General features: G+C 34.4%; 1 pseudogene; it reads right to left on the reverse strand.

The window, feature by feature from the left end:
* Positions 1-325: 325 nt before the first annotated feature.
* LOC110008386 (cellulose synthase A catalytic subunit 4 [UDP-forming]-like) lies at positions 326-1964 on the reverse strand (annotated as a pseudogene).
* Positions 1965-10703: the final 8739 nt, after the last annotated feature.

The following is a 10703-nucleotide window of genomic DNA, read 5'->3' on the forward strand; positions in this document are numbered from 1 at the left end:
CCTGATAATTTTTTCACCAAAATTACATGTTATGATAAAATTTGGAGGTGCGGCTTAATTGGATTGCTTGAGGTTGCAACCTTATAGAAACCACATCCCTATAATATCTTCTAAAATTCAAAATCCATTTGGATCCAGAAGGATGCCAGATGTGGATGACAACGTTAAAATGTGCACGAGTGTGACCCAAGTCCAATATTTTTATAAAAGAAAAGTATACAAAAAGACAATTTACTTTTAATACAAGGAGGTCACAATCACTCTTGCCTGTTAATTTTCAAATCGGATGGTTGCCAGTATGTCAAGGAGGTCACAATCACTAAACTCAAAGTTCAATGACCGAACCGTATATCCACCCTATTTGTAACATGTACAGACATACATTTAATACTTTGGATGAAATTTGAACATAGTAATTTCGAACTGCTAACATCAAAATTGGATTTAATTTTTGTATATGTTGCCTATATTAGTGAAACTTTGGTCTTCATTGAAATTTCAAACCACAAACATAAAACTCATATTCAAAATTTGTATATGGTGCCGATGTTTTTAAAACTTGGTCCAAAATCTATTGAAATTCAAGCCACTTACACAAAAACTGCAACATGAACTCTTTAGTTAGAAAAAGAAACAAAATCATTACAATGGAAAGAGAGAAAAGAGAAGGACCTCTTTTCCCCATTCTGTCTTCTCTTCGTAGCCGCAACTAATGACATGGATGGCCTCCTTAACTAGAGCTGAAGGATTTGTCCCCTCAGGCAAGCCCCCATCTTCCATTAGAGTTGAAGTGATAAACACTGGCGATTGCCTGAATCTCTTCTCAAGGTTCTTTTGAGACATGGGCCATGACTTCTCTAGCTCTTCGTACCCTTCAAGAGTTTCTTCAGTTTCCTAAAGATCGAAAATTGGGCCCCCCTTTTCCCCCATCTCGAGTGCTTCTTTCTTGTAGCCTTCGTATCATACAATGGCTCGAATGAGCCTTTCTTGGCCTTCCTTCCACCAGAGCAACAGCACCATGATGGCAAACAATCACAGGTCATCTTTGGACGCTTGCGCGTTACTGGGGGATCATAACCATATAGCGCTTGCCAATTGAACACACAACATGTTCCCACAAAACTGGACCTTTAATCCCATCTAAACCTTTCATGTTGATCTGCAACACAAAGGGCTAAATTAGCTTAAATAAAGGAGGATTGTGAAGAAGGGTGCACTGATAACTGGTAGTTGCTGATGACCATCATGAATGGCTCAAAGAAATGATATATTTGAACTTGAGAATTTATGATTTGGTCAATTTGGCTTTCATACTTACATCTTGGGGTCATGAAATTAATTTTGAAGGATATTCGAGCGCCAAATATTTTTCCCTATTCAATCACTAGCATTACAGTGAAATTTTCCTAACTCTAAGCATGATCTTAATTTCCATAACAAGCTCCAAATAAGAATAAGATTCTTATTTTGTAATATGCTTGTTACAAGAAAAATCCGGCAGTTAGGAGTTAGGACAGAGCTAAAGAAACATACATCGAAGAAAACGATATTTCGGTTCGCATATCGATCATGTCAGTTGATGCCATCAAAATGTTGTGGGAATCGAACATGCAAAGCTTCTTCCCCAACTGAGGGTCTATTAAGAAACACATAGCCTCTCTAACGGCCTTGCTATTGTTAATGTAGTGATCACAATCCAAGCTTAACATGAAGGGAGCATTTGTTAGGATTATAGAGACTCGAACCTGAAACAAAGTGAACTTTTGATAAAAAAAATAAAAATGGGATATTGGGGGGTATCTCGACCATTTCAATTTGTAAGGATTATAACCATAGTTACCGAGAGTTGGAGCGAGAATTGCTTCCGGAACTGGAATAGGATCGTCGGATGGACATCGATCCAGAACCTGGATTCCGGAGCCAGAATCGTGCCCTTTAGGAGCGTTCCCTGTAACTAAGGCCATAACTTGGAGGACTGATGGGCTCTTTTTGGGGCATTATTGGATATATTTCAAGATGAGTTCTAAGGAGTACAAATGACATTCCTATGGTCCCTCTCCAAAACTGATAATAGATAGCATTGCTCAAAACATTTCCTCCAATCTATGTAGCATGGACACATATTAGAAATTTTAGAAGCGGTCCACACAATAGGCACACAACACTTTGATAATTAAAAAATTTAGACACTTCTTATTAACTTTTTTAGTTGAAATGTAATAGTAAAGAGCTAGCCATCTAAAATCCCACATCCCCTTTTATTTGAATGATATGCGGATATGTATGTCTCATCATCATCTAAGTTTTATAAATTTTATTGAATTCTTTTTAAGTGCCCGATTTGGACTACCCGGATTCTCCGGGGTGACGAGTCCGAGTTGGCTCGCCCGAGTTTTTGAACACTGTGAAAGAGAGATTGAGTCTCTCTCTTGATACATGGGTTCGCGTACGTGCCTAACTTGAAGGAGCAAATAAAAACCGACAAGAGAAAAAGGGAGAATTGGATAAGTAGGGAATTCGTAGTTTCATTATTTAGTATTTGATTAAAGCTGAAATGGTAAATGCTTTCAAATCAAGGGAACATTTTAAGCACATTCTTAGCAAGTGGATAACACTAAGCATTATTATATGTAAATTAATATTAGGGTTTGGGATAGCTGTCACCTTTGACCCCAGCTCCTCAAATCTGATGGCTCTATCTCATCTTCTCTTCAAAAAGGGGTGAGGTTTAAATGGGCCCCTGAATACCCATGGTTTGAGCATTTGTGAACCACTTATTGTTAAACACCTGCCCGATTAGATCGGAATCGGTCAGTGGTTGGTTTCGATTTTGAGAGGTTTTGGTGATCAACCGATATTTTAAAAAAAAATTAAAAATATATATAAATTCTTAAAAATAAGGAATTTAGTTTAATGTATTTTTAATATTATTTACATTATGGTAAAGATTAAAATTTGTTTTTGTCATTAATATTCACTTTAATTCAAAAATCGATTCGTTAAAATCTAGTTTTTCATTAATTTTCAACTTCATTTGAATGTGTTTTGTTTTAATCATTTTTTATATATTTTTCATATTTTAGTAGATTTTTTTTGGCATCTTTTTTATTTTTCAACCTTTTTTGACTGCCCTAGACTTGCCCGATTAGAACGGTTGAATCGGCTGGTTTACCGGTTAGGTCTGTTAAACCGCTTTCGGGCCCATGTCCGGTTAACTGTTCCGGTTTGATTTTACGAACCACGTACTAGTCTAGAAAATCTATTTTTATTTTAAATAATGGATTTGGATTACTGAAAATGATCTGAATCAGTTGAACCCATATTTAGCAAATCAGGGAGTATCAATATAACGGCACACTATAAAATCGAAAATAAATCGTTTGTATTTTAAAAAGTCGGATAAAAATGGATAAAAAATACGGATCAACAAAAATACTTTATATAAAGATATCACAAATATATCGAACTAAGCTAAAAAAATTGGAAAAAAAAAACGGATAGGTTAACTATGCTAACTATGCATCATATTAACTATCATAACTATGTACCGTACTAACCATATTAATTTGAATTCCAAATTAAAAGCTTGAGTCATACTAACCATTTAGTCATGTAATTCAAAGCTTGTGCTTGTGCACTATACTAACTATTTGGTCATGCTGCTGAATTCCAAATCCAAAGGCTGTGCATGTTTCTTTGAGGTACTTACCGATTTACTCATGACACGTGTTGTACTTACCCAAAAAGCTAAGTATTACTTACCCAAAAAGCCATTATTTTTAATAGAACAAAAGGAGCAGGGAGAGAGAAGAGAGAAGTGGTTGTAAGAGAGAAAAATGATTGAGAAGGGGGGTGACCACGGATTTATGTAACATTCTTTGAGCTATGTTAATTTGGGGATTTTTGAGCTATCTTAAAATTCAGGAGTTTTGAAAGTTAATGTTGAATATGTGCTTTGAAAGTACTCACTATCATACAGTTCTTTTTTTTCCCTAATCTATTTTTTCTTAATTTTTTTAAGATGTTAAATTTGGGGATTTTTTATAATTATTTCTATCTATGTTTTTCCCTAATGTATTTTTTCCTAATTTCTTTGATATGGTTCTCTATGAGTGGTTATCTTTCTCTCTCTCTGTATTGGAGCTTGATATCGAGCATTATAAAGAGTGATTGATAACTAGTAAATAAATTTTCCAATCTATTTTCCCCTAATTTCTCTCTATGAGTGATTCTCTTTCTCTCTCTTTGTGTATTGGAGCTTTATATCAAGCATTATGAACATGGATTAATACCTAGTAAATAAATAAAATGAGATATTAAATGAGATTTAATTCAAAAAATAAAAATAAACTAGTGTTGAATACCATATAAAGCTGCAATAAAATGAAGCCCATAAATCTATGTGAGCATTCAGTGATTTTCTACAATAAATCAGAAGCCATATGCAATGAGCCAGTTTTAGGATTTTTTAAAAAAAAAAAAAGGGAAAAAAAAAGAAGCAGGAAAAAGGTAATGCAGGTTTTTTGAAGGTATAAAAAATGAAATTTTAAAAAATAGGAAACATATAAATAAACTTTAAAAAAAAAAAAAAGAGATGTTATTAACTGTAAAGTTCTTTTGGAACGATTTCTTGTAAATATAAAAAAATTGTTTTTTAAACTTCTTCGTGAAAAAAACGTGATTACGCTCTTTTGAATAATACGCAGATTAAAATATTTTTTAAAAAATATCCAATTTTTTGAAAAAATCACGTTTAATATGAAAAAATCACTTTTAATATGGCGATTTGCTAACTATGATTGAGCCTCTTAAGTATTGAAATGGACAGTCTTGCAAATTTTGGTTCGGGCAAGACTAATGATTTAGGTGACACTTGCAAAAACGGGTGTCACCCTTTCATCGCTGTTATTATCCGAAGATGTTGTTTCCTTGATGTTATCTCTTTTCATTAATAAAGTTCATTAATATTAGTAAAAGAGAAAAATAAAAGGGGACCGCATGCTATTTACTTTTGGAATAGGGATGTCATAATTACTTACAATTATCCGATGTGAAATGTCATAAAGTTTGAAAAAAAAAAAATTTGAGTTTGGTCAATAAAATAAATGTAGCCATCTAATTTCTCATTCAATGGTCAAGATTAATTGTGACTACTTTGTAAAAAAGATAAACAATTTCGTTATATACTTTCCCAAAAAGAAAATTGGTATAGACAAGACTATATATAGGGCTTCGGATGACTTCTATTTTTAAAAAAAAAAAATTTATCCATGATCGTAGGATCGACAATATAACAAGTCTCCTATTAAAATGAAAATTTAAAAAAAACATCCAATTTTCTCAAATTCATTGAGAACAAAGGACTTTAAAAGAGAATCACCTTTCTTTTTTATATGTTTTGTACCATGACAAATGATGTTGTAGTGTTTATTGAAATTTTTAACAAAAAATTGGTCAATTAGGACACTAAATGCTACCATTGCATAATGTTCAATGATGTTATTGTGTCCTTACAACGAAACCAAACCATGCTCCCTCAACGTATTCTAATTTCGTTTGGTACAAGGTGATCACAATTATAAAAAGACCATTTATCTTTGGTATAAGGTGGTCACAATTAATCTTGACCATTAGTTTGGTGGTTATATTTATTTCATTGACCAAACTCAAAGTTCAAAACAAAATTTCTTGAACTTTGTGACAAACCCAAGATATTAGATTTCATGTCGGATGGTTGTAAATAATTGTGACCTCCATGGACCAAATATAAATAGTCTCATTATAATATTATATACAATCCTTAAAAATGATATTACAAATATATTTCTTTTAATAACCCTAAGTAAAATCCCCTACTCGGGAAAACTCAAGCTCGGCCACTACCCCAACCCACACCAAATGTAAATAGTCTTATTATAATATTATATATAATCCCTAAAAAAGATATTACACATCCATTTCTTTTAATAACCCTAAGTAAGACCCCTCAACTCGGGAAAACTCAAGCTCGACCACTACCCCAACCCACGACCATGTTCGAGCTGACTCGGCAGATTTTTAGAACACTGTTCTCTCTCTCTATTTTGTTCAATTATAACACGAGGAATTACATATTTCCCGGACCATTAATACCCGAATTCCGGCCATCTTTTTGTTGCTCCCTCTACATCACCGTCCTTGCTCTACCCCTTTCTCTCCGCATGCCACAAACCCCCATTTCTCTCTCAAACCTCTCCTTGCATGCTACTCTCTAGCAAGGCCGCTTCTTCTCTCTTACTCTTTAAAGGCCAATTGTTTCTATTTCTCTTCTCTCAAGTTCACATCTTTTTTCAAATCTTTAGCATTTTTTTCTCCAAAAAAAGTGTTATTTTAGAGAGAGAAACATGAAAAATCAATTTGCAACAGTAGAGAAAGGACTGGTAAAAAGGGTAGTGTGGGAGAGAGAGCACTAAACACAATAATCTTTGGTACTAGGGCTGCCAACAGGTTGGGCCAACCCTGGCCCTAGTCCCTATAGGGCCGGCTCAGGCCCTAGTCCCTATAGGGCCGAGCCTAAAAGGACTTGGTTCAAGCCCGGCCTAGTGCTAAGGGCCGGGTTGGGCCATATAAAATTAGGAATAATAAACGAAAGAAACAAAGAAAAAGAGGGCTAGGTGGAGCCGACCTTGGCTCAGGCCCAACCTTGCCCTACCCTTGGGCCATGGTTGCCCAGCCCGAGCCGAGCCTTCGGGCCATATATTATGGCCTTGCCCCTAGTTTTCTTAGGGCCAAGCTGACGTGTTGGGCTTGGCCAGCCGTCCCGCCCATTGCCACCACCATTTTGTACGAACTGGTCATTATTTCGTCCAAAAGAGAGATCACAAATGTGAAGCTTGGTGCAATTTGACGACACGGGCCCATGGAAAGTCAGTGCCACGAGGCAGACACTTTGACAAGACAGGTTTTCTTGGGGCCTCATGGAGAATAATGAGCAACACTTCATGATTTTTTTTGTTTTTGTTTTCCTACCCCGTCTTTTTCTTTTCCTTTTTTTTTTTTTTAAAAAAGATTATATAAGATTGCAACATTAAAATGTAGAATTATAGATGCGCCTAAAACAATCTATCGGAACAAGTTGTTTTAATGTTGAAAAACCCCCTAATTGATCATCTCGACATCTCAAGATGTATGAATATAAAAAAATTTTGAAAAAAGAGGTTTTGAGTCCAAAAAATAGCGTATCTTACAACACATTATCTAGACCGTTCATTTTCAAGATTGTCATATATTTATAGATATAATTGATTTTAACTATTTTAAAGTTTAAAATTTTATAATTAGATATAAAAATGGATTTTTAGATAATCATAAGATTTTTTTATACCAAAATTACATATTATGATAAAATTTGGAGTTGCACCTTAATTGGATTGTTAAAATTGCAACCTTGCAGAAAGCGTACCCTTTTTTTTTTTCTATTCTATCTTTTATCTTTTATTTTTCCTTTTCTATCAACATTTTGTCTAATAAATAGGAGTGGCAGTGGGCCAAGGGGAGGACCGGCCCAGCCCGATCATACCTATCGTAAAAAAATTAGGGCCTGGGCAACAAAGCGTAACCCGAGGGCCAGGCATGGCCTAGTTCAGAATATCCCAGTCCGGCCATGAGAGGCCCACAAGTGGCTCTTAGGGAGCAGGATTGGCCCACCCGACCCAAGCCCAGTCTATTACCAGCCTTACTAATGAACAAGTGTTTCGTGCATAAGGGGACACAATTTTATATTAGTATACTCCAACAAAAACTTAGAAGAGATAGTATAAAAATTTAAAATAAAAAAATAAAAAATATACATATATTTTTTTCATAAATTAATATTTTAATATTCATGTTCACCATTCTATAGATTCTCAACCTCTAAATTTTGGATCTAAACTTAAAAGATGGATCTTAGAGGGACGACAAGGAGTCGGTAGACTCATCAAAATATTGTCCTTGTCCAATTATTTTTCACTTTTTTTTTCCATCTCTCTTCTTCTCCTTTCTCTTGCACTTACCCCCTCGTCCAACTCTTTACTTGCTTTTTTCTGTTTCTTTTTTTCTTTTTTTTTAAAAAAAATTCATACTTCATATTTGCTTCTTAATTTGGATGGTTAGAGTCAGCCATGCATATGCGGGCCCCCACTTAAACCTATCATAAAAATGGATTTTTAATCCAAAATTTTAGGGATTCATGGACTAGGTTAAGATGATTATGAAAAAAAGAAATCAATATTTAAAATGTGAATTTTTATGGGAAATATTTACACCGTCTAAATTCATTTTAGCCATGTAAGTTTTTCCTTATAAATGACTTTTCCTTTCAATTTTAATTTCTGTTCCTCACTTTCTCTATACAACCCCGTTGTTGTATAGTTTGTTTTTAATGAAAATTATGTTCATATTTGGAAAAATAAAAAAATAAAACACTAAAAATAAATTTATTTAGCCGAGAGAGAGAGGACTAAACTTGGTAATATACAAACTTCTAATAGGATATAGGACAATATTTTGGAATAAGTTTATATAAGGTTGCACCTCAAAAATCCATCGAAAAAGATTGTTTTAATGTTGAAAAACCCTCTAGTTGATCATCTCGACATAGAGGTGTACGAATATGACAAAAAAAAGATTTTGAGTACCGGAAATAGTACATCTTACAACACATTATCTAGACCATCCATTTTCAAGATTTTCATGTGTTTGTAGATCTACTTGATTTTAACTAGTTTTGGAGCTTATAATTTTATAATTAGATATAAAATAGATTTCCAGATAATCCTAACAATTTCTTACACCAAAATTACATGTTATGATAAAATTTGGAGGTTCACTTTAATTAGATTATTTAAGATTGTAACCTTATAAAAACCACACCCAAAATTTGAAGGTGCATCTTAATTAGATTGTTTAAGGTTGCAACCTTATAGAAACCACACCCAAATATTTTTATTCAAAGTAAAAAATAAACACCCAAAATTTGGTGGTGCATCTTAATTAGATTGTTTAAGGTTGCAACCTTATAGAAACCACGCCCAAATATTTTTATTCAAAGTAAAAAACAAAACAATTGTATAGTAATTGAAAGGTAAAATACTTATTCCGTTGCAGGAACTTGAAAACGGGTTTCTCGCATTAGAGCCAAGTATCCTAACGAACGAGACTCCAGCAGATCATGTTAAGGATGCTGAAAATAAAAAGTTTGACAAAATAACCAACCATTGGGGCCCTCACCCAAGAGGGCATCATAACTTCATTACTATATATGAGTTTGGATATTTATGATCTGGATGAGTCCCACCAAACACGCTTAGTAGTTGAACTGGACAACCCTACCCTCACTCAATAAGCGTCTATATTAGCGATTCAGATTAGGAATCCATAATCTGAATCAAGAAATGGTGTATACTAATCTAGTCTCCCTTCGGAATTGAGAATTGGTTTGGTTCCCTTAGAATCGCATAGTTCTGTCAGGGAACCGAGAGATATTATTAGGGAGGCATGCGATCCGGAGCAGCTAAATCACCCATTTCCATGTATTTCATTATTCCAATTATTTTTTATTTTTTATTTTTTTTCCTTTTGGATTGATTCTCACACTGTAGAATTGGTCAAATTTGCAAATGTAGATCACATTTCTAAATGGCTAGTCCATTAGATAGATAGGGGTTTTAAAACACTGGTTCAATCCATTGGTTGGAAGGTAGTACATGAAATACTACCTGTGCTTACCAGTAACATGTGGATCATATTATTTTTCTGAGAGAAATTTATCAAGATGGACTCAAGACTTGAAGTGTCCAACAGTTCACCCATAGCTTTTAAATTAATCTCAAAATACCCGATTAGTAGTTGAACTGGACAACCCTACCCTCCCTAAATAAGCGTTCATACTAGCAATCAGGAATGGGAATCCACGATCTGTATTTAGAAATGGTATAGACTAACCTAGTCTCCCCTCGGAATTGGGAATTGACTTGTTTCCCTTATAATTGTCTAGTTCTGTCAGGGAACCGAGAGATATTGTTAGGGAACCGAGAGATATTGTTAGGGAGGAGGACGATCCGGAGCAACTAAATCACCCATTTCCACATATTTCGTTTTTTGGATTATTTTTTTATTTTTTATTATTTTGGATTGATTCTCACACTATATAATAGGTCAGATTTGCAAATGTAGACTAGATTTCTGAATAGCTACTCTATTAGGCAGATCTGGGTGTTAAAACATAGGTTCAACCCATTGGTTGGAAGGTAGTACATGAAATGCTACCTTTGCTTATCAGTAACATGTGGATCATATTATTTTTTTCCGATAAATTTATCAAGATAGACTTAAGACTTGAAGTGTCCAGCAGTTGAACATGACAACTCTACCCTCCCTAAATAAGCGTTTATATTAGCGATCCGGATTGGGAATCCACAATCTGTATCGAGAAATGATGTAAACTGCCCTAGTCTCCTCTCGGAATTGGGAATTGGTTTGGTTCCCTTAGAATCGCCTAATTCTGTCAGAGAATCAAGAGATATTGTTAGGGAGGCTGGTGATCCGAAGCAGCTAAATCACCCATTTCCATGTATTTCATTTTTCCAATTAATTTTTATTTTTTTATCTTTTATCTTTTGGATTGAATCTTACATTGTAGAATGGTTCAGATTTGAAAATGTAGACCAGATTTCTGAATGGCT

This window comes from Amborella trichopoda, chromosome 7 (assembly GCF_054954075.1).
Source record: "Amborella trichopoda isolate Santa Cruz 75 chromosome 7, AtrichopodaSantaCruz75HAP2 v2.0, whole genome shotgun sequence".
NCBI classification, from domain to species: Eukaryota; Viridiplantae; Streptophyta; class Magnoliopsida; order Amborellales; family Amborellaceae; genus Amborella; species Amborella trichopoda.